General features: G+C 40.9%; 2 long non-coding RNA genes and 1 pseudogene across 2 annotated transcripts in view; all 3 read right to left on the minus strand.

The window, feature by feature from the left end:
• LOC140941388 (uncharacterized) overlaps window positions 1–17498 on the minus strand; it is a 67627-nt gene extending 50129 nt beyond the window's left edge. The window contains exon 1 of the long non-coding RNA XR_012166458.1: window positions 17361–17498. This is a non-coding gene — a long non-coding RNA (uncharacterized lncRNA). The remainder of the gene's footprint in view (window positions 1–17360) is intronic.
• LOC140940717 (uncharacterized) lies at window positions 2853–6050 on the minus strand (annotated as a pseudogene).
• Window positions 17499–19454: 1956 nt separating the features above from the next.
• LOC140942262 (uncharacterized) overlaps window positions 19455–24654 on the minus strand; it is a 43178-nt gene continuing 37978 nt past the window's right edge. The window contains exons 6-7 of the long non-coding RNA XR_012166520.1: window positions 21525–21678; window positions 19455–20674 (exon numbers count right to left, since the gene is read on the minus strand). This is a non-coding gene — a long non-coding RNA (uncharacterized lncRNA). The remainder of the gene's footprint in view (window positions 20675–21524; window positions 21679–24654) is intronic.

The following is a 24654-nucleotide window of genomic DNA, read 5'->3' on the forward strand; positions in this document are numbered from 1 at the left end:
TAAGTTACAACCACTTAAGCTTTCTTAATACATGCTCACAACTCATCTGAATTCTTGGTAGTTCTGGATTCTATTCGATAGCATGAAGAATGATAAGTAGAAATTCATTTTCGAAAACAGCCTCCATTAAACTTTTTCCCCTTGTCGGTGTGATATCTTTTGTTCCTTTGAATTTCTGCTCCTTGGCAAATTGTCCACTGCTCCTGTGTTTTCATACAATCAAATAAATAAACAACATGAAAACCTTTACGTAAACTAAAGAGATTGTTTCGGCTATTTCACTCAGCTCAGAGAAACCTCCTTGTTTTAACAATGTAATCCTTAAAATCTTTGAGTCTTCGCCTTTCATTCAGTGACAAGAGAACCTTCTCTGTCAGAGCGCATGAGAAAACCATGGAAACAGTTGATTGACGTCAACAAAAATACACAGGTTTCAACAGACAAAAAAAACTCTTCGAAGGCATGTGTTAGAGGTAAGTGCTGTAAGTTAGGAGCACTGAATGAGGGAGTACTCCCCCTCGGGGCCATTATCCAGCCATCTGGACAGAGCAACCTTGGTTAGTAAAGGATTTACTTTATAACTTAAACGAAAGCAAGAGGGGATAAAGCTCAGAGAATTTATCCCCCATACAGGCCCTATACGCATCATAATCCCTCTAAACATATTTTTAGATCTTCTGTGAGATCTGTTCTTCCCAAGAGAGTTGAGTGATTGTTGTCAGGGCTGTCAATAAGAGCCGGTAGCCTGCCAAAACCACCGGCTAGTTAGCCACCCTTAGCTGGCTACTTTCATCTCCTTCTACCATAACTGCTAACATAAAATAAGCACCATCAAATAAAATTGTAAAGCATCCATTTGCCAGTTTTGAATGACAGTGAACGCATACAGTGAAACCTCTATTAAGCAGACACCTTCAGACCTTCCCAAGAGTCTGCTTAATAGAGGGTATCCACTTAATAGAGGTTGTAAAAATTGAGCAATGTTTGTTAACGAGTAACTTTCAATGGTTACTCTGTATTTTGATAAAGGTCCATGTTGTTAAGGAATCGAAGCTAAGGAAGCTGTGCTGTACTTTGTGAGAGACTTTCAGTCTCATCTACAGTTTATTGACAGCCAAGTGTATTGATTTATCTTTATTAGTCGACTAAAGAACGTATTGCGAGGACGTAATCCAATACTACTATTGTCAATTCAGTCTGGTGTCTGCTTAATAGAGGTTGTTAACAATAGAAATTAGCCACAAACAATTTATTTTAGTGTCCACGTCCACTTAATAGAGGTGTCCACTGAATAGGGGTTCGTTATAAGGGGAAATATAAGACATAAATTTCGGAACCCGGCTTAGTGTCCTTTTAACCCATTCGCCCCTGAACCGCCCGTAACCGCCCGTGCGGATCCACGTCCTTTCTACCCATTGTGACGTCATCAGTTTTAACAGTCAAGGACCACTTTCTTCACTAACTTGTGCAGAGTGAAGAGATCTTTCAAACCATACCAGAATGAGCACAATTCAGTCAAGGACACGGGAGAAACAAGCAAAAAACCACGTGACATTGACCTGAAAATCTCCATGAAAATCTTGTTCCATTACCCACCTACCTTTCCTTTCGCCTAATCCTAAGATCCTAAAAGCTTTCCTAAAAACTCTTCCCACCAAAATCAAGCCTACTAAATGCCCAGCAAGACAAAAAAAAAATGAGGCAAGAAAAGCAAAAAAAGAAGGGAGGAGAGAAAGCGAAAATTTTGCTTTCTGCGCATGCCTAATTGGGGGTCAGCTTAATAGAGGTTTCACTGTATTTAAACAGGTTTAGATCTATGAAACATTCGAACCGTGTGATGTCATGGAATGCCTGGGACATTTCCACAGCATTGTTCCCAGTCTTGCGTCTATTCTTGATGTATTCTGACAAAACAACAAGGCGTCCACAGTGGAAATGCCTCTTGAAAACCCCTGGAAATGGCATTTCTGAGACTCTAAATTTCAAAATGTTGCTAGATGCCTCAGCCCTAAGAAACTTGTGCCTTTGGTGCTAGTTCCAAAGCCACCTACTACACCTTTTCCTGTTCATTACGAGAAAATACATATTCATTTGCATGAAACGGTGACCAACAGTGCAAAGATACATTCATTAGCGCAAAAAAGCAAACATTTGCGCATAAATCAGATTCAATAGCGATTGTTGCATTTTAATCAACATTCAATGACATTTTTGGGCATTCATTTGCATCATTCGACATACAAAAGAGAAAAATACCCTTTCATTAACGCCAACATACGAGTCATTAACATTATCTTGAAAATCATTCGGGACAATAGACAAACATTTTAAGAGCAAATGCTATTCATTAACATTTTTATGACACTGTTTGCAATTCAACAGCATTCCTGGACAGCTTTAGAATGGATAAGACAAACATTAATGTGCTCGTACAATCAATTGAGCGTTCTTTACATTTCATATACACAAAATCTATTTTCAATTAAACTCTTCGCCAATCGATGATATTGGGTGTGGTGCCTACAAAGTTGGTGGAGCCGGGCAATATGCTCTAGCATGAGGAGGAGGTATCCATGGCAACCCTGCGAGCCGCCCCCACCCAACCAGAATCTCCTTGGTGCTTGCAAAAGGAGGGGCCAGCGAACAGGGGTGAAATGGAACCTCCGACTCCAACAACCCCAGGCACCAAGCGCAGCAGTTGCATCGAAAAACAGACACACACTTATCAAATAAATGCAGCTGACAGTGAGAGCAACACCAAAAACTGCAGTGCAAGCTCCGAGCAATTTGGTGCTAAACTCAACCGCAATGTCGAAGGAGCTGTGGATAACCAATGGCAAGGACACACGATGTCAAGCCAGCTGACCAGAGATGCCCGCAAGAGCTTCCGAGGGTGTGCGGATATAAAGCTGGTATGCATTGCTAGTCTAACGTCCAAGAGCCTGAATCAGGTGGTTAGGAATACCATTGTGAGCTGCTACCGTAGCTGCCCCAATGCGGAAGCTGTGGCTGGAAAAATTGCCTTCAATCCACGCGGTAGAGAAAATTTGCCGCAGCCAACTAGTCAAGATTGAGCAAGACAGAGGTTGACCATTTGCAAGAAGGAACAAGGGGCCAGGGACATTTCCTCATACGGAGAGGTAAGCTAGCAATGCGTGAACTACACAGAGGGGTACCCTTCCCAGACTAATATGGATGTGGCAACCTTGACGGAACCGATCCGTTTTTTATGCTTTTATCCTAACGCGGAGGCAGGTTGGCGACTGGAGAGAATCCACTGCGATGTCAGCCACTGAAAGATGAATAGCTGGAGAAAAGCTAGCTAAATTGGGGACTGTAAATTCAGCAGCACAGAGAAAACCAAAATAACCCATCATGCAAGCTCCCCAAAAGGCGCAATGATCTAAAATCTTGAGGTTCAACGCCCCATGAATAACCAAGAGAAGGCTGTCGGTAATCGAAAGGCGCTGAGCAGCCGGGGAACCCTGGGAACGCTTGACCCCTCTTAACACTCGTTGAAGCCGCAGGCAATTGAGCAAAGGATCAGGAAACCTTGCTCTAAATAAACTTTAATTGAAGAATGCTGAATCGAATCTGCAAGAAATGAAACAAACAAACATAAAGTCCACTCGTCTGCAGGACAAGGCGAGCCATTGGAGGGGAGCTTTCCAGCTTGGCGGCAAAATTCGATGAACTTGCGTTGACCTGACGCATAAGCTTTCCGGGTGGAAGGAGCCAGACCCTGGGCCAAGAAATACAAGCACCGTTATCCTAGGAGGAGGTGTTAAGCTGTCCAGCAGGAGCTGAGGAATCGGACAAGGGGACGAATGAGCCTCCGGAGCCAGCTGCTTGAACTCCTGCCAACGGAAACGAGAGATAGCATCAGCAATTTTGTTCTCAACTCCAGGAACATGAGCAGCAGTGAAAGTAAAACCCCAAGGCGCTGCCGATAGCAGAAGATCACGGAGAAGGTGCATTAAAGCTGGAACCTTCGAAGTCCTGGTATTGAGAATCGCGATGACAGCCTCGTTATCTGAGCGAAAAAGGACATGCTGCCTGGCCCACAAAGATTGTCAAAGGTGAGCAGCAATCACCACAGGAAAGAGTTCTTGGTATGCGATAGATTGCCTGGCCTGCACCATTGACCAGGCACCATAAAACCACTGGCCTTGAGAATAGGCGCCAAAACCAATCACACCTGCTGCATCCGAAGTGACCTCCAAATCTTTTGCAGCAGACATGCGAGGGTACAACCAGAACCCAACTCCATGCCAAGAAGCTAGAAACTGCTGCCACCACTGAAGGTCAAGACGAAATTCCTGGTTAATCCAATTGGGATGGTCCTTGTTACGGAAGCAGTACAGTAAATCAATAAACCGACGAAGAAAGGCTCTCCCTGGCCAAACTACCTTAGCAGCATGGTGTAAATGGCCAATAAGGGACTCCAATTCCCGCTTTCTGCACCAGCGACGGGGCATGCACAAATGAATGAGTTCTCTTAGTGCAAGCAATTTGTCCTCAGGAAGACAGGCCACTTGGTTGAAAAAGTCCAATTCAATTCCTAAGATAGTCATAAAAGTGGCTGGACCCACACATTTGTTAGCATGAAGAGGCAACCCCAGCCGATGGCAAACAGAGATTGCTGTGTTAAGATTATAAGCACACTGGAATGACTGTGGAGGACCTGCGGTAATAAAGTCATCCAAATAATGTAACAGATCGGAAAGGCGATGCTTATGGAGAAGGATCCATTCAACCAAATCAGCTACGGAATTGAAAATAAATGGTGCAGAACGGAGACCGAAAGGGAGCGAGAGGTCAATGTAGGACTGACGACGCCACCTCATGCCAAGTAAGAAGCGGTCATCTGGATGAACCGGGATGTTCCGATAAGCGGATTCCACATCAAATTTTGCCATAAGGGCACCTGGGCCATAACAGGAGACCATGGGAATAACTTGATCAACCTTAATATACTGGAGAGAAAAATCCTGAGGATCAATGCTGTCGTTAACACTAGCACCCCCCGGGGAACACAAATGGACTATCAAGCGCCATTTGCTTGGCTGGCCCTTCTTAGGAATGACCCCAAAACTGCTAATACACAAACGAGGAAAAGGGGAGGAGGAGAAGGGGCCTGCAACCCTGCCCAGAGAGACTTCATTAGCCAGATATGTATTGACAATGTGGGCATGGTGAAGAGCAGAGGGCTTGTTTCTTTTAGCTGGCTTAAGCCTGTGAGCTGAGTAAAAACCTAATTGGAAGCCCTGGAGACCCTGGAGGACATAGGAAAGTTGTTGCTGGTTGGGGTGACTGGCCAAGTCCTTTGAGAACTCCTCCACCTTAAGGGGACTAACTGCTGGTACAGGAAGGAGAACTGGATGAGCTTGCGTGGCTGAAGGTGAAGATATCGCCTGTTGCTCCAGAAAGGTGCCTCCAGAAGCTAAAAAGGTTGCCGTTTGCTGCGACAAGCTGGGCAATGGGGCAGGAACACCCCCAGAAGCTGCTTGTAGCTCCGCGCTAACTGAATTTCCACGCAAATTGCTCGAGCTAGAGCCAGGGCCTTTTCAGAAACAGCTGACCAGCATTGCTTCGAGGTTAACTTTGCCTAAATTACATTTAGCCAAATTTAAACATTACCAATTCCCCCTCAAAATTGGCCTGAACTTGTTTAAAGAATCACGCCGTACTTCACCACTGCGTGTTCGTCGATGGCTGTGGCTATACATTTACCCTAGATGGCCAGAAGTCATGGTGGGGTGCGACAGGGAGTGCAGGGCGTACCGAAACTTGACTATGACCATGGCAATATCACCTATCAAATGTTTTCCTTGGCAGCTGCTGGAGTAATGAATAATGTGTCGGGTTTTTTTCTGGCACGAGCAAGGAAAAAATGGATCCTGATAAGTCGGTGGTCTTTGCATATAACAGGGTGCCAGCCCACCTAGATTTGGCCATTCCCGCCCCATAAGTACACAGCTCATGCTTTCCCACTCGACATCGTCGAAAAAGGATTTAAGTTGTCTGAGAGCGAAACCAAAGGCCGACATCTCGAGTCCAGAAATTTAAAGATGTATAACAAAAATGAGGGCAAAGCCCTAGCAATCTCACTAGTGGAGTTCAGAAACAAAAACTGCAGTGCTAGAAGCTCTGCTCAGAAACATGACATTGGGACCGCAGCTTAATGTGCTAAGGGGTACCATTTCATGGAAACCTTCCTCTCAAAATGTTTAAATAGCGAGGTTTTTGAGGGATATACATCTAACGGAGTGAAATTTGGGCCAAATTTGTTTGAATTTCTATTGTTTAATAATATTGAAAATCGTTTTTTGTATATTAAATGTAAAGAACACTCAATTGATTGTACGAGTGCATTAATGTTTGTCTTATCCATCCTAAGGTTGTCCAGGAATGCTATTGAAGTGCAAACAGTGTCATAAAATGTTAATGAATAGTGTTTGCACTTTAATGTATGTCAGTTGTCCCTATTGACTTTCAAGATGGTGTTAATAACTTTGATGTTGGCGTTAGTGAAAGTATATTTTATATATTTTATATTTTATATTATATTTAGTATATAGTATATATATATTTTTTGTATGCTCAATGATCCATATGAATGCTCAAAAGTGTTATTGAATGTTGATTAAAATGCAAAAATTGTAATTGAATCTGATTTATGCACAAATGTTCGTATTTTCACGCTAATGAATGTATCTTTGCACTATTGGTCGCCGTTTCACGCAAATGATTGCGTATTTTCTCATAATGAACAGCAAAAGGTGTATTCATTATCAGCCTGCTACTTGAAAACTTTTTGACAGCCCTGATTGTATGTCCTTAATTTTACCACTGTTGACAGGTGGGCAAAGTCCCACACATTGCTTCATGATGTTCACAAATCAAATTGTTAAGCTGTCGGAAGACACAGGTTAGGTTGAAAGCTGCAGCCATAGGAAACAAGTCGAATGTATACGTTTTGTGGACGAATGCGACTTATAGGAAGTGAGTGAAGTAAGTCTAAGACTTATAAAATAAAAACTACAGTCACATAGACTCACTTATATCAAGAAAAACAAAATGGAGATCAGTGCCTGAAGAATGTTCTTCAGTGGCTTAAAGCATTGTTTCATTAGAAGACATATAGCAAGGCTAAAACCAAAAAGATTTTTCAGGGACTATTCAAAGTTTGACTCTGAGACTTAGCTGAATGACATAAAGTCAGCTGACTGGAGTAGCATCCTAAAAGACCCAACTGGCATGACATCCACACTAAAGCCAGCAGCTTTGTCCAAAAACTCAAAGGCATAGCCAATAAACATGCGCCAATTAATCATATTCCCCGCAGCCGTCTAAAGCAAAAGATTCACAAACCCTGGATAACAGATACCTTATTAAATTCTATAAGAGACAAGCAGAAAATACATCGCATGCACTTTCTTTCTAATGATCTAGACAAGTTAGCTTACTATTTATGAGTCGTGTTTAGCCTGTCAAAACTTTGTTTTATACTTAATTTCCTTTGTGAATCTTCTGACGATTTTCTGTTTCTCGACACCAATACCAATTGATAAATGCTCAAATTAAAACAAAAAACTCTCAAAAACGATTCTCATTTCCCATTCCTCTCTTGTTTTGCATTCATCGCAACCCCCACACTCCCAAAATGCTTTTGCACTTTCACCCACAAAGTTTCCATGCAAAGCCCGATACCTTCCAAAAATAATTTTAGAGGGATTACATGGGAAGGAGCCCTATGTAGGGGATTAATTCTCTGAGCTTTATCCTCTCTTGACAAAATCAAATCTTGTTAGATAGAGCAGGAAATTCTCAGTGTAAAAGATTGGCCCATTGCACCCACTCAGTTAGTCAATGGGGCAGTGTAAAATGCAGACTGCAAACTGACTGCAGACTATTGTTTTTAGGGTTCGAAAAGAATGTGACTATTATTATCAGGTTCTCATTTGCATGGTGTAAACTATAGTCAGCAGTCTGCGTTTTACACTGACCGGTTAGTCAATCATAACACAGGATTCGCTAAAGACTACCTGACATGATCATACATGGCAAAAAAGCGAGAAATAGTTTAACACGTTGTTGCCTGTTTTGAAGCTTGTAGCAATTGAATACTAAAAAGAAACATAACACTGAGTAAGGATTTTGATACTTAAGAAGTAAGCTTAATTACAGGGTCAAGGAGGTTAAACTGGGTGGATCAAGACGGACGCAACAGAAAGCTTATAAAACATGACCTTTGATGTTATCGACAAATAAAAGCCAGCAGAGTTACCGTTTAAAGTAACAAAATGCACATACTTACTAGACCTCTTCTAAAAGTTAACTGCTCGAGATGAAAGTAAGACTATTTAAGCTTAATGCTGCGTAAGCTAAGTTGAACTTACTCGTCATCAATCATCATTGCGAATAGTTCGAATACTTCGTAGCAGTGCTGGGGTAAGAATAAACAAGTACAAACAAAGAGCCTCCCATAATCCATGAGAATACTGCAAAACGTTCAACTCACTGCGTATCATGGCCACCTTTACATGCAAAAATGCAGATAAAAAATGCATTGTGGGTATGGCCCGGGTGGGGGGCGGGGGCGGCTGTAAACTGACTGGTCATATTCCACAAAGTCAAGAGTACGGGTCACTGTTAATGTTCCATCGATAAATTACCAAACCACACAGATTTCTCGATCTAATAGAGTATTCTACCACATGAGCGGAGGCATGGAGAGCCCATGAGATAGCACTGTTTTGTTAAGAGATAAATGCATCAGTCAATTCTACCTGCGCCCAGTCCCCCCCCCCCCCCCCCATGGCTGAACCCCGGACATTAGGGACGGACCATTAGAAAAGTTATGGGGGGGGGAGGGGAATTTTCGAGCCGCAGGAATTTTTTTTCGTTATCAAATTCCTTGTATGAATTTTTTTAGGCTTTAGCATGAATACTTTTTAGGATTAACTGGCGTGCATGAATTTTTTTCATTTAATTTTCCCTTGCGCGAATATATTTTTTGTACTTCGCCAGCCCCCCCCCCTCCCCCACATAAGTTTTCTACTGGTCCGTCCCTTAGCATGTTTTTTTGCCTTGGATGGTGAATTCCCGAGGGTGGGGACTCTTGAGCTGTCAAATCCCCTAGGGTGGGGACGAAAAAAGAGGGCAACTGCCCCGTCCTCCGTCAACACTGCTATTTTTCATTGATCGCACAGTCAATTACCGTAGTGCCATTTTAAGCATTTTAATCTGCGATTTTTTGTTTCAATTAACGTCTTCCTATGTAATAGCGCGAGGATTCTAATTAAGACTTCACGCCACGACAACATGCACCAGTTTATGGTGTTAGTATTGATATAAAATTATCGACATTAGAATTAATTGAGCGCTGTAAAGTTATATGTTATGAATAGCTTTATAGCGGAGCTCCACCCGCGCGCGAAGCGCGCGCGTGGGCGGAGCCCCATAGCTAAGGAAATGTGGTAATCTACCCATCCCAGAAAATTTGGTAATCACGTGACCGTACACCGAGCGAGCGAGCGATCGAGCGAGCGAGCGACCGTCCGCACCACAGGCATACCAATGTAAAATAACTCAATCAACAGGTATGGGAAGCCAAATGCAACTCAAGGATTTATTTGGAAGGAAATCACATGGCCGCCCGGACTTTTAGAAAGAAAAAAGTCGTGTCTTTTTCGGCGTTATTTTTTATGTGTACACTAACGTGGATAACAGAGAAAGAGCTAGAGCGAGTTATTGAAAATTCGTAGGAAGGAAAACATGGAAATTCAAAGCGGCGGTGAGAAAATGAGAAATGCTAGCGGCCAGCAAGGTGAAAATGAGCGGCAGTGAAAAATAAAAGCGTACATGAACACTGGAAACAAAATATTGGGTAAGCACATACGACAATTTCTCCATAAAAATAGTGTGTAACTAGGAAGTTTGACGTTTTAGTCGTACAAAACAGCGTTGTAGTCGTGCAAAACGACGGCAAGGGAAAGACAAAAAAGCGTGCTGCACGTGCAAATTTGTTTTTTGGTAATTAGAAGAAAAAGTGTGCTGCACGTGCAATTTGTTTTTTTGCTAATTAGATCTATTAGTCTTGAAGCCATTTTCATTGTCGTCCCCCGTTTAGCATAACAAGATTTAATTTTTTTTAGTTTACACGTATTATTAACCAGAGCTTCGCTTTTAGCCCTGGCTAAATCTATATATTAAATATGAAAGGATGTTCTTCAAATAATATCAACAGAAATTTGATTCAATAACCAAAAAACGTTGATTCGCATCGATAGCTCCAATTTCGCCACGTCTGGCTTGATAAGCAATGAAAAAATGCATACATATATGTAAAATCGAGAACATGCCTTTACAACCCTCTACAAATTATTTCTGTCCTTGACAGATGAGCCAATCTGCGTTTTTTCCAGCAAAACCTTCTGTGTTGTTATATTCTGATAGGAAACCGCGTGCGTGTCAAAAGCTCGGGAATGGCCTGGGGTTGGCATATGCTCCGCAGTAGCACAGGGGGCCGGGGGGGGGGGGGGGGCTGGGCGCAGGTGGAATTGACTGATGCATTAGGGCTAGGAGACATATTTAATGCTATTAAGTATTGAGCTGCAGTGGTCTCGATCGATCGAATGATCTTCTAGACTGTTCACAGTCCCCTATTTTTGCATGAGATCGTTTAGATATACCGCGTCTTACCTTGATTTTCAAATGTACCGAGGGGGCGGGCGTCGGGGATTATAGCTCGGGGGGGGGGATAGAAAAATAGAGCATCGATTACGCGTGTTTACAAATATCTCGTTGCGAAACAGTGATTTTATAATGTTTCTGGGCCATTCCTCGAAATAAAATCGGCAAACATGTACAAGAAAACATTTTCCTAATCAAAATACCAAAAATCCTTCATGTGTTTGCGCAAGATGTGCCTTATTGCATGAAAGCGTCCCGGGAAAGCGTACGTCTTAGGGAAACGTCGACTTGTCAACGACTTGTCAATGTTGGCAACTTAGATTAAACCTGTTGTCAACGCAAATTAACATCTATTGTCTAATGACCAATCAAACGCCTGCGTTGCTGGTTCAACGCGCTCCTTGAACCCGAGCTGTAGTGATGTTATTACAGTCCCTCTATTTTTCTCGCCCCTCCCCCCCCCAGATCTATAATCCCCGACGCCCACCCCCTCGGTACATTTGAAAATCAAGATACCGTGACGGTAAGACGCGGTAGTCTAAACGATCTCACGAAAAATAGGGGATTTTTGTGTCTCCGCCAATTCAACAAGCAGGATTAATGTTATCATTAGCGAGTTTCGATGAACTTTCAAAGTTCGCAGCTCGCTTCGAGACAGCAGAAGGGGCAAGAAAGTACAAAGCAATTAACCAAGAAATTAAGAAGAGCATAAAAAAGGCAAAAGAGTTTTGGATTGATGTACAGTGACAAGATATTGAAGATAACATCAGGAAGAATGATAGCAAGAAAGCATATCAGCTAGTTAAAACTCTAACTATAGCACAAAAAAAGGAAAAACCAACATCATACAGAGGGAGAAGAAGGGGCCGACAAAATAAGCGTTGGGAGAACAATATCGCTGAATGGACAGGGTTGAAGTTTTTCGACGCCGTACTAGAAGCTGAAAACAAAATAAAATGGAGCGAGAGGGTTGCAACGTCTTTGGCGCCCCAACGGTCATTCACTACGGGATAGGTGCAGGTGCAGGTGCAAGCGACCACTTAACTAACACATGGTCTTACTAGACAGTTAATTACATTGTAAAAATGGACAAAAAGGTCAAAAAGGAATTTATTCTTTGGCTGTCATTATTGTCCACAGCGTCTCTACACATCTGTTGCTGTGTTTCGATCTTTAACTACAATATAGCCTGAGTATCAGGCCTTCCTAAGGGGCTAGGGGAGAGGAGATTTTAGATGGGGGAGGGGGGAGGGGGAGAAGAGAAAGGAAGGTTTCTCTCCTTCAGCTCTCTCCTTTTTCGCTTCCATCTTTCCCCTTTCCCCCAGAAACGCCTGATACTCAGGCTAACTACAATATTAACCGTTACCCCCTGAGAGAAAGACTCATATTTCCAGCTTTCAGTTTAAGTAGTTTTAAACTTTAGCCTGCGTAGCAAGCGTTTCCGTTTGGTTTCGAAGCAAAGAAAGACCAAGGACGGGGACTTTCGGTTTTGACCGCGCGAGAAATGAAACGAGAGCCAAAAAATGAAAAGGGGGAGGGAGAGGAGAAAGAAGGAGATAAAACTTCAAAACATCACTCTTGCGGTCCTTCTTTTTAGACGGATTAAAAAGACAAAGGTACAAAGCCTGCATTGATCGTTCGGATTTATTGAGATTTCACCATCAACGCCCTCCACGCGTTCCAAGGTACAAAAAAAATTATTTTGGTTTCACAAACGCGGCCTCTAAAGTTCATTTCCGCTCAACGGAAGGGCAAACATCTTACTGGTCAATTATGACAACTGATGACAGCATCAAATGTTGGTGCGCGAACTCAGGCATGACAGGCCAAGTGGGTGGTTTTCAAAATCCCGGGGTTTGTCTGCAAGCGTTTCCTTCCTTTCTTCCCCACCCCCTCCCCGCTCTTTTACTTGCGCCATTTTTAGCGCTGTCGTCGGTTCTCGTTCCTCGTTCTTTGCTCCTAAACCGCACGAAACGCTTGCTACGCAGGCTATTTTAAACTCAAAAGGTTTCGTTCGTCAGAAGTTTTAGAGACATTTTTCCGCTCTGTACAAGGGCTACAAGAAGTCACGTACTCAAGTAAAATTTTTTAACCACAAATTTGTAAATGAACTATCACAGAATAGCTAATGATTTTGTCAATAAAAGTGCCAGTAATTAGCAGGGGAAAACAAACTTTACTTTCATTATGTTTTTTAGAATAAATATACCTCTCCATTCTAGGTTGCCTAAAAGATTTCGCCCTTACGGTCCGACTCTTTTCGACTGTATTTTACTGAAAGAAACACTATAAAAGTTTATAAGGTACAAGTAGCAAGGGTTTTCAATTTTTGAGCTTCGAGACGAATGTCTTGAACAAAAAACAATTTGAGTTCGTGTCATCAGCACGTTGACCCTGACTCAAATTACGGTAAAAAACAGTTACCGACCGATCCACCGATCTGTTTATATCTTTTTAAAGCACTCCATGGAAAAAACCTGTGAGTAATCGTTATAGCTTTCGAGGTTGCAAATTGCAAACGAACTAATTCTTTTTTTATAGGTTGAAGAAAGATAACAAATTAAACGGAATGACTGTTGATATAAATCTTTTTATCTTGTGGCACAATGCGTGTTCGTGTCGACCTTCGAAAAGCGATTAGAGGGTCATATCTTAAACAAAATAATAGTGATTTGGTTTTTCAAACCCGCACCATTTTCTTAAAATGAGTAAGTTTGTAGCTGGTCACGTGACCAAAATGTGATTTTTTAAAAATTATGAATAATTCTTTCTGAACACAAATTTTGCACTTAAACTTCAAGGAAAATGTTGAAAAGATAATGTGCTAACGTTTACAGGACATCTGAGCGTACCTATCAAACGTTGAACAAGATATAAGCAAAAAGTAGTTTTGGCCGCCATGTTGGAGGGCAAGAGTATGCCCTCCAACATGGCGGCCAATACAGATCATACTACTTTGTTGAAAAATCAAAGTGCCATAAGATATCTCCCATAAATGCCTTTCCTCTCAAATTTCGGGTGTAAGATAATTTTTATGTGCTCTATCAATTTTTGGAATCAGCAAGATTCCAACTCATTGTTCAAAGGAAGCATTGGTCCCGTGACCTCTTAGTGAAAGTAACCTATTATAGAATATTCCCATCATGATGAATAAGGCCCGTTTATCTTGATGGGCATTATAGTGGGTTGTTTTCTTTCAAAATCGTTTCGCTGTCTGTTCTGGTTAACATATCGTTCTCATGCAGTACAATAATTCTCTATATTCTAGGTTGTCGTCAACAGGTTTCCGACAAATAATCACTCAAGATATGGTTGTCCATAGATTAATTTTAATGATTTAAGGTCACAGAATTCCAATAAGGCCTAGGATTCTATTTCACGCAATCAGTTGAGGTGTACGCGAGGTGTACCCACAATATTACTTGCAGAGTTACACCCATCAATAAAAGTAGCAATAGTAACAAATTTAATGGCTCCTTGTGGGGGTTCTGTGAACTAGCTAGAATCAGCAAGTACGGCTTAGATATTAATGGTTAGTATATTGTAGAGCAGAACTTGTAAAAACATCTAGTGTGACGAAAGGTAGTACGTTAGGTATGAGAGCATCAAAGTTACCAATTTATTGTGCGTTTCTCATTTATGCACTAGTAATCCTGTCTGAAAAAACGTTAATTGTTTTCCACTGTCAGTAGTATAGTAGGGATATTTTACTCCTTTTCTGCGGGGGAATCTCATTTAGTCATTAGGGACATTTATACGAGGAAAAATAAGACGCGTCTTAGCTAAGCCGCGTCTTGTTTTAGACGAAATGTGCCGTTTATACGGAAAGTTCGCGTCTTATTTAAGACGCGTCTTATTTTTCCTCGTATAAATGGCCCTATTGACTTGCTGGGGAACGTATTAACGTCGATGCCATGACTCCTACAAGTTACGTCATTCTATAAACTAGAAAACCCGTCAAACTGCAGTTGAACCACCTAGATTGAGATTCCACCACATATTATGCAAGATTATATAGAGACAAAAGGCTTTGACGTCATCGGCGTTAATGTATTCAACGGCAAGTTAAGGAGATTCCCCCGCAAAAAGGAGTTAAACATTCCTGCTATACTACTACTGCCGAGAATGCTCCTTTCCTACAGAGGTTATGATTCTGAGACGAAAATTACTGGATAGTCAGTCGAAATAACAGAGAAAACAACAGCGTTTTGAAGTCGACAGTAATCTTGTCCAGAAACAATGTACTGTTTTGTACATATACTTTCGACTAAAGTTTACATCCTTATAAACTGTATCTGCAACCCTCGATTCTGCCAGAAAGTTAGCACTGTCGTGCACTGCACACTTAAGTATTACCTTGGCAATAACATCAGACTGAAACCATAGATAGTTTCGCAGAAGACAAGCCTCATCGTAAACGTTTAGAAAGTATAAAGAATCAGTGCTGGAAAAAACACAAGGGAATCGGAAGAAAGAATGTTTGTGCAGCGCGGGATTTGAACGATATGACTAAAAAAATCGATAGACTTATCAAATAGAACTCCTGGAGATCAAAGATTGCTTTTCTTTTCGATCTCGGATCGGAGATGATTTTAATTGTTTCTTGAGATCATACTTTGTATGCTTGACTAATGTAGAATCTTCTTTCGTGGAACACAATTGCAATTTTTTGCACTTGCCCTGCATTCTGCTAAATGCAGCTGGTTAGGACATTTAATTTACCTAAGCATAAATGAACTACTTTGTTGGTGAAACATGCATATTGAGACACCAAAAGAACTTAACCGAGTTTTACTAGGTATAGATAGCTTGTAAGAGAAAGCGTTGACACTGTTCACGAGCCTCCATTGTGAAAGCGGTGAGACTAATGATGCGATCAAGCAGAGCAAACAAACCGGGAAAGTACTAAGCAAAATTAAGCTTTTTGGTTAACTATTATTAACTTCAGGGTAGACGTGCAGGTTTCCTTTCGTTAAATACGTGAACTGATCACTGACTTAACAACCGAACGCGGTAAAGTAATCTAGCTAAGTGTACTACTTTTCATTACTTGTAGTGTCGGATGAAGTGAAATATTTCAGCCATGAATTCCGAAAGATCTAAAGAACAGCGGAGAAATATAACATGAAATTCAACGTTTGCACCGCAATTGGAGAATGGAGAAGTAGTAAACAGGCCGCACAGAGCAAACACAAATGACAGTATCAATTTGGGCTTCATGTTGACAGAGCAAAAAACGTCTGTTCGTAAAGGAGGATAATATATTTATAGTTATCTCAGTTTCGATCTTGTATTGAGCTTGAGGCAACCAAAGTGCAATCATGAAATAGTATTGATGGTATTGGTGTATTTTCGTTTCTTGAAGTTTAAAAGTAGTCTTCAATAAACCTATGTATGCATTCTCTTGCCCACGTACAAGAGAGTGCTACTTCATCTACGATTAGGTCTGTGTGAAAGACGTCAACAAAATCAAACACAATCAGTCGTGACCTTTACTACAACAATTGAATAATAACCAGACTAGTTTTTTTACATCTGTTTGTGGCAATCTAGCTGGAAAACACAGTTTAAATGAATCTTCTCACTCTTCTGTGCCTTTGTTTTCCGGCCATTGTAGGATCAACTTTTTCGAAGGGTACTGCATGAGAATAGTTAAAAAATGCTCATGATATCTCACTGTAGTTTATGTATCGATAAATATGTTTTGAACTGACTGTGAGCGTCCTAGGAGACTAAGAGTAAATAATCAAATGCCTTCAAGAGTCACTGAAAACAGTTTCGTGGAATCGAAGCAGTTGCGTGGTTCTTTCTCGTGGTTTGCGGTGACGCTTTCCTTTAAAAATTACAATGACATTCATGGCAAAACATGATGAAAGAAAAGGTCAGTTTCGCAGAAGTTTAGAGTCCTGAAAATCAATGAAAGAGCGTAATAGCCTGGAGCAATACCGTTCTGTCTCTATCACCGAATTTTGCGTTTTCTCAAACAGTCGATCAAGGATTGCAAAATTGTGTTCGGTGGCGCGTCCTTAGGCTCTCACCTAAGAGATGACATGTCTAAGCAATTCGAACAGGATACTATATTAAGACAATTTATAGATAAAAAGAAGATTCAGAAGGAGCCACTGGTTTGGTAAATTAGTTTCAATATTGCATATTTGTTTCGTAATATGAATGTTCCAAATGCAGTCCTTATTCTATGCATTGTCGTCAATAATCTGGGAATCTTGTCATTGAGAGTAACAAAATAAAAGTTGGAATGATCAAATTTATATGTAACGCAAAGTGAAATCAGGTACAGGGAAGTTCTTTAAGATTGTTTTGCGAGAGAGAAAAGTCTCAGTGATTTCGACCAACTGTAGTCGGCAGCATACAGTTAATATAAGTAGATCTTTCTTTTCTATTGTCCGGAGTTCGTTCCGCTTTAGTATCAAACGGACATATAAGGTTTTTTGTCCCCTCTGGTTGTAAGGACAGATAAGCCCCTTCGAACGTTTTGATTATCAACCCAAATTTGAATGGCCCGTGAGGCAAAAGCATTACACCCTCGAATAACTGACTTAGTATGTACTCCCAACTAGTTAACTGTATTATATATAGTTGATATATAGGCCTTGTTATTATCTCTCCATCTAAGCCCCATTTAATACAAGAAGAGATCAAACCTGAATGACTTTTTAGCTCCTACAAAGGCTGTGAACTGTCACAACGGTCCTCCTAATGGTAAACGAAGTTCTTGAGCCCAGTTTTCGCCAATACGAACGACTTGAATTGCCTGCTGCTACAATCAGGCGGTCGTGTTTGCTTTTGCATTTAGGAGTCCATCGCTCATGCGTGTAGCAGGGGGGGGGGGGGGGGGGGGAGGTAGGTCAAGTGCCCTTCGATCTCACGCCTTCAATATACCGTTTTGACAGATTGACAGAAAAGTTCCCCATTTCGTAAACCTTCTATTACCAAATGATACCCCTTTGACATACCTAGTTTAGAACTTTGCATCATCGCTGTGGTACAAAAATCGAGCATTTTTTGACATGAATTAATCAATGTAAATAGATTCCGTGTCGCGCGGTTTAACTCTCTTATACTCATGTAAGTGTGAAATTTTTGGTGACACAAAGGGTGCCCACACAGTCGATCTATTGTGTAAACGTTTGTAATTTCAAACGCTAATATATGTATCGGATCGCTAAATATATACACGGATCAATACTAAATGAAAACGTTGCACAACCTCACCTGCGTTTTTTTAGAGAAAGCAAAAATGTTTTTGAGCGAAGTGCACTTTTTTTTATTTTTGGGAGGGGCACTAGTTTTGCCCACATTTTTGGGCAAATCGAAATTGTCTCAAAAAGAGAACAGACACGTAGCAATACAAAATCGGTAGCGTCAAGTCAAATTAAAAGGCAAGAGGTTGACGTGCGTCGCTCAAAACTGTCTTTCCGTATTCTCCCTAATCTCATTCTTTTGCCATAGACGTGATATTTTGAGCGACTTTGAACGATTTTTGCTCGCCGTTTACGGTAGGGTGCTTCGAAGAGGAACTCTTTCTCCGGGGGGTACTTCTTATAATGGCCTATATAATGGGTACCTTTTTCAGGCTTCAGGTATATGAAAGGGTTGGATTTCTGTTATTTTGGTAATTCCTTAATGTTCATTCTTCACCTTGGTAATAAAACTTCAAAAAATAAATTCTTCTCTCGAAGTTTGAAATTTTAGTCTTGTACCTTTCGTGGAAACACTGAGTATTTATTGCTGATGAAGACTGTGCGATACAGTCGAAAGCTACAAGACTAAAATTTTAGACTTTGAGACTAGAATTAATGTTTTCATGTCATTTTGGTCTGTATGAAGGCCCTAAAGAGTTAACCGATGCATTTAGTCGACAAAAAGTTCAGGTTTGTAATTATTCATATTTAAAGGAAAGTGAATTTACAGGACGTGAAACTGGGGGATGCAAACTTCTAAACTAGGTATGTAAAAAGGGGTGATCATTTGTCAATAAATGGTATACGAAAGGTAAATGGTATACGAAAGTGGTACCTGACTTTTACGGTACAAAGATACTCGAGCAACAGAGCACGAGTCTTCAGACATTTGATATACTTTGCGTGCCTGGTGCCTGATATATCCGTGTCATTTATCTTACAGTTCGATTAGAGGACTATGAACCAGACTAAAACAATTCCGTCTGCTTCACAGCTGTTCTTTGTGTATTCACGCAATGCTCCTCCGTTGCTTGACGACACAAAGAACGGCTGTGAAGCACACTACCAAATACGGGCAGTCAAAAATGCTACCGGCACAATTCCCGAAACATTATAGATTGTTCACGAGCGGGTGGGCAGGGTGTGATGAAATGGAGATGCGAAAAAGGATATTTTAATGTATAGATTTAGCCAGGGCTAAAAGCGAAGCTATCGTTAATGTTAAGTATACTTATAATATACTAAAACAAAAAAAAAAGGGTAATGCTAAACGGCGACGACAACAAGAACGGCAAAATAATAATAATAAGGTATAAGCAAAGAAACAACTTTGCACGTGCAGCACACTCTTTTGTTCTTCTTTGCGGTTGTTGTTGCAAAGCTACAACGTGAACACCTCTAAACTACACCTTAACTACATCGAAGTGCGTCAAACTTCGTCGAAGGATAGTGGCACAATGTTTAGATTTTTATTCACGTTCACGTAGGAAGTGTGGTCTCAATAGCATTTACTTAGTGCCAATAAAAGCGTATTTCACTTTATTTTTATCTACTTACGATGCGAGATGTGAGATGAAGGGGTCCAATGAAATTGGAGAGTTTGAAGAGTTATGTGGCTTCATTACAGGAATACAGGTAATTAAGCAGAGTATGAGTCAATTAATTATTTCAATTGAGTTATCGATAAAAGCTTCGAAAACGTTAATTGGTTTGTCGAAAACGTGTAGATGATGATACAGTACATTAGAGGACGCTGCAGAACTCGTGGAACATATTCTTTTACCCAGTTAGTGAGGATTGGACATAAAGTATTTAAAAAAAGAATCTCGGGTTTTTGCTCTGGGGTGCCCTGGCATACCCATGAAGCAAAGCATTTTACGTTTTAGACTTAAAAATACAAGACATGACAAACAATAAAAATAATATAAGAAGCGAACTGTTTATCAGTCTGTAAAAATTTGAACAAGATAGTATTTTTCATTTCTATTTCAAATTTCTTTGTTTCAAACCTTCCACAGGTTTCCTCAAATTATAACAAGAAGACTTACAAACCCTCTATTTCATTTGTTCTTCTTCAAAAAAATACAATTTGCAAAGAGTCGTCCTCAGTTTCTTTATACTCTTCAAAAATATTCACTGACTTTTCACCGGGTAATTCCAGAAAAAATATGGGTCAAAATAACGTCACAGAAAAAAATACAAAAGCAAATTTAAGACTCGAACACATTTTCATAAAGGTGATATGCCATTATGGAAGGTTTGTCCAGTGTTATTGTCCAACAAGTTTGTAAGTTCAGTCAAATCCAGAACCAAATTGGCCGCTTTTGCAGCCGCCCGTAGCTTGGCTGAACGTGAGCGGGGATTAAGGTAAACCTCTTCATCCAAGGGGTAAATGACCTTTTTATGGAGGGGTAGTCATGTACTTGTCTTGACTTTACCCGTAACATTTGTTCTCGAACGCAAGTAGCTCTTTTCTGAATGCGTTTCTTTGAAGAGATGTCTGACAATCGAGTCCTCTAGCGCATGAAAGGAAATCACAAGAAAGAAGAGTTAAGAAGAAGTTTATGTGCTGCTTTAAAGCGCACTGAAGTTCGTTCAACTCGTCGTTTACGAGTATGCGTAGAGCTTGGAAGGTTCTTGCAGCGGGGTGCACTTGACGCGAGAACCTGTCAGTTCTGACATTACGAACTGCTGCAGTAACAACTGCTGCCAACTTTCTGGTGGATACTATTAGATCCTGTCACGAGCTCGTACAACAGCTCTGGATATGCCAACTAAAAAGAAAACAAAAAGGGTTAGCCTTACATTGAACTCTTATTTAGATCAAATGAATTTGCTCATGAAGCAGATGTGTGGCTTTGGCTTAACCCATTCGCCCCTGAACCGCACGTAAGCGCCCGTGGGGATACACGTCCATTGTACCGCTTCTGACGCTTCTACCATTGACCATTAGTTCTTATATTTTTGAGCTGACAGTTTGTCCAAGGTATAGTTCGGATTTGTTAGGCTTGTTAAAGCCTTAACTTAAAAGACTAGGGGTGTCGATACCGATTCTAGATCTGAATTTGTTGCCGGAAATTAAAAGAGGACGTTTGGCGAGAGACACAGCCGAGACGCCTCTCTCGTGAAACGTATCAAAGACAAGGAGCTATGCGAAGCGGCTGTATCCTCAAGCTAGCAACCGGCAGTCGGCGCTACATTGTTATTTTTACAGTGTAAGCGTTGTTGGTTATGAATAAAAAGGGAGCTTAGGCAACAACGACCACGACAGCGGTGAAAATATCACTAAAAAAATTATTTTGCGTCCTTTCAAACTTTATCGCGTCTATTTGGAACCGTTCAATTCGTCATATGTGGACAACTTTTCCAGGAGTTGAATTCTTAAGGGCTTTATCCATGTTCAAATAGAGAAAGGAAAATTTGTTGTCGTATGTCCACGTTCTCCATAAAACGTCGCATTGGGAGGTTTCACGTCGTAGTAGTGCAGTGGACGTCATAGAAATGTACCAAAAAGCATGATGCACGCGTAGAGCAGTCGTTTTGCTCATAAAACCAATTGTTTTTTGACGTTCTCGTTGTCGTCGTAGTTGCTTAAGCTCCCCAAAGCCTTATAGACTACGATACCTTTGTTGTGGTGTCGTTCAGTGAGAATGAAGCCGCTGAAACAGTTCCGTAACAAAACCTGGCATCATCCACTCCGCTTTTCCACTGATGCAGACTTTTAAAGTTTTATTTTCCTTCCACCAAACAAACTTGACATTCGGTGAATTGTTCATGTCTGTGGAAAAATCAAAATTAAGCACGACCTTATTATATCATGCTTTAGCTGACTACGTAGTGACGAGTACACTTACGACAGAGATCAAATTCCCGGATTAGCTTACTGAGGTGGGCACTACTGCGAATGGTACAGGTGTCCAGGTTAGAAAGGGGTGCCTGCTTTATTGATAGTCTGAGGATTAACATCAGTAACCCTAGGGCATCAAACCAGAAGGCACAGTAAAATATGCCCTGGGAGCCGGAGTATCTTTTTAAAAAACACACCATGAACTCAGTTTATGATATTACACGTTTGTCAATTCTCCCTATGAGAAGGACACCTTTGGAATCGCAACGTATCTTTTTAGAGAGGTAACAGACTCATCATAAGCCAAATAAAATGAATAAAGGGCAGCAGAGTCCATCTATGACGAGTGTCCGTTAAAGGGAAACGTTCATCTTACAGAAGTGTTTGTTAATAGAGTGGATTTTAGGTAGACATTTAAGAACGGACCTCTGGAGCCATGGTAAGTAAAATAGGTCATTTACGAGTTGCACCAAGCCTCTGTTTCAAAGCGAGGCTAGTGCGAAGCTATTGATATGAAAATGATTTGTTATTCCCTTGCAAATAAAACTCATTTTGACAAGAAAGTGCACTCGTTTTGAAAGTGAGAGTTTTTGGAACTCGGAAGTGGCCTATAAAACTGATGCTTCCCAGATCGCAATAACTGTCACATCTCACATTGCAACACATCTGATGGATAAAGCGGAAAAAAGACTTCACCGTCTGGTATCACACTATTACTCCCATCAGGACAAAAAAATGCAATGACAAGCTTTCTGGCCAAACCCAACATAGGCTACGTTCTCACGGTATCGGGCGAATTTTTGACCGGCTAAGAAATTTGACCGGCCACTTCCTTCACACGATGGTTCAATATATTCTGTGCTCAATATGCTCTGATCACACGAACTTTGAACGGCTAGACGTCTAAATTTTCGTACTTTTAACGTGTTTCCGAGTAAACAGAACACCTGAACGCACGAATTTTCAGCTAGTCGAAAGTTCGTCCGATGCCATCATGGCAGAAGTCGAGTGAAAAAAGCGCTCAATTTCTACTGCTGCTGCTGTTTATGACGGCCACGACAACGATACCATCAAAAAATAACAACAAAAACAACAAGTTAGGTACCGGACAAATTTTCGACCGGTCGAAAATTCGTGCGTTTAGGTGTTCCGTTCACACGGAATCACGCTAATTGTACGAAAATTTCAACGCTAAAATCGAAAACCGAAAATTTTGAAGCGGTAAGGTCGAAAATTTGACTGGTGCAATGCGCACACCATACGATTAGAAAGTATAATTCAATTAAGCCAACGGGTACAGGTAAGCGAACATGTTTACCTCGTAGTTTTGTAAAAGGTAACCATTACTTCCCAGACGTGATAATGGCATCATGTCCAGAAACCTCGCACGTCAAATTTCGCTCGACTTACATTCAGCCTGTTTCGCAATGGTTTTAACCGCTGGTTTTACTGTGATTCCCGGGCTCATAATGTTCTGAAAGTTCGAGTGGTCAAATACACAGTTGTTTATAGTCCAATAAAAGCCGCTGATCAAAAATACTGCCACAACCTAAAATGGCGACGAAAACTCAAAGAAATAGGCTTTCGAACAAGAGGCTTTTGAGACAATTTAGATGATTTTTGGCCGAGATATTGTAGAGCGAAGGTCTTGGATTTAAGGCGTGTAGTAGAAGCGTATTTTTAAATAGAATTAACTCCAAATTCTTTACACGTGGGAAGGAAGAATATGCTTTTTCAGTGGACAAAAAAACTCACGATAGAAACACAAGACTTTGTGCTTGAAGATTTAATCGCATCCTCTGAGAGTTTTCCAGCGGAATTGTCATTAATTACTGAAGAAAAGAGGTTAATCAAGGTGGCAGTGCTCTATTTGCAATAGAATCATATGGAAGACGCTTGTAATTTTTTCGTATTTTTATTTCCATTCTGGGAAGCTCGAGATTTAAAGGTAGGAGTTTAAGTTTGTCAAAACTAAGATCTAAATAAGTCAACCTTTCAGTATCAATCGCGTCCTAGTGTTCAAGTATATCGCACGACACGCTGTATCGCAAATTATTTTACTTATCCCACATTTCTTTATAAAATTTTCATTGTGTTCACTGCTACCGCGCGTGCGTGAAATTAAATTCTGGCCATGTAACCATTCTACACGGTAGCCTACGCGTTTCTCCCTGGTAAGAGGCAATTTACCCGTATCTATGGCTACGCGTACGGCTAATTTACCCTTCCCGTACACGGAAACGGTGTATGTTAAGGTCTCATCGCTAGGAAATCCGGACATCGCATTCTGTGCGTCTTATATCCAGGCCGTTTGGTAATGATCTTAACCGCTGATTTTATGTTGCTCATACTTGCGTGACGGGCTCATATTTTAGTGACAGATCGAGTGGTAGAATACGTAGTTGTTTTGCCCCAAATACGAGCCGCTGGATTAAAATATTGCCGAAAACGTAATAAGGAAAGATTGCAGATATCTTGTCGTAGCTCTGACTATAAATTCGTAGTCAAAAACCTACATCGATACAGTTAAACAAAACAACTCTACCGAGCAGTATACATTTTCCATTGATGCTATTTGCTACTCTCCATAGAGGAAGCTAGTGGCCTCACGTAACGTATTTAGTTGGGACTATGCTCACTCCCTCAATAGAAACTATGGCTTCGATAACGTGAATCTGCAAGGGAAGTGTCGAAAGAGATTGCAAAAGGCTGATCGTTGCTCATTAGGACTGAATTAGAAAATACTACCCAATTATCTCTTTAGACCAATAAGGTAAATCTTTTTAATCAATCACGAATCACGAATCACGAACCACCAATCACGAAACAAATCAGACATGACATCAACGCAATAGCATAAATGTTCCCAAATCAAGTTGAGACGTCTTGCACCACGTGTTTCGAGCT

This window comes from Porites lutea, chromosome 6 (genome assembly GCF_958299795.1).
Source record: "Porites lutea chromosome 6, jaPorLute2.1, whole genome shotgun sequence".
Taxonomy (NCBI): domain Eukaryota; kingdom Metazoa; phylum Cnidaria; class Anthozoa; order Scleractinia; family Poritidae; genus Porites; species Porites lutea.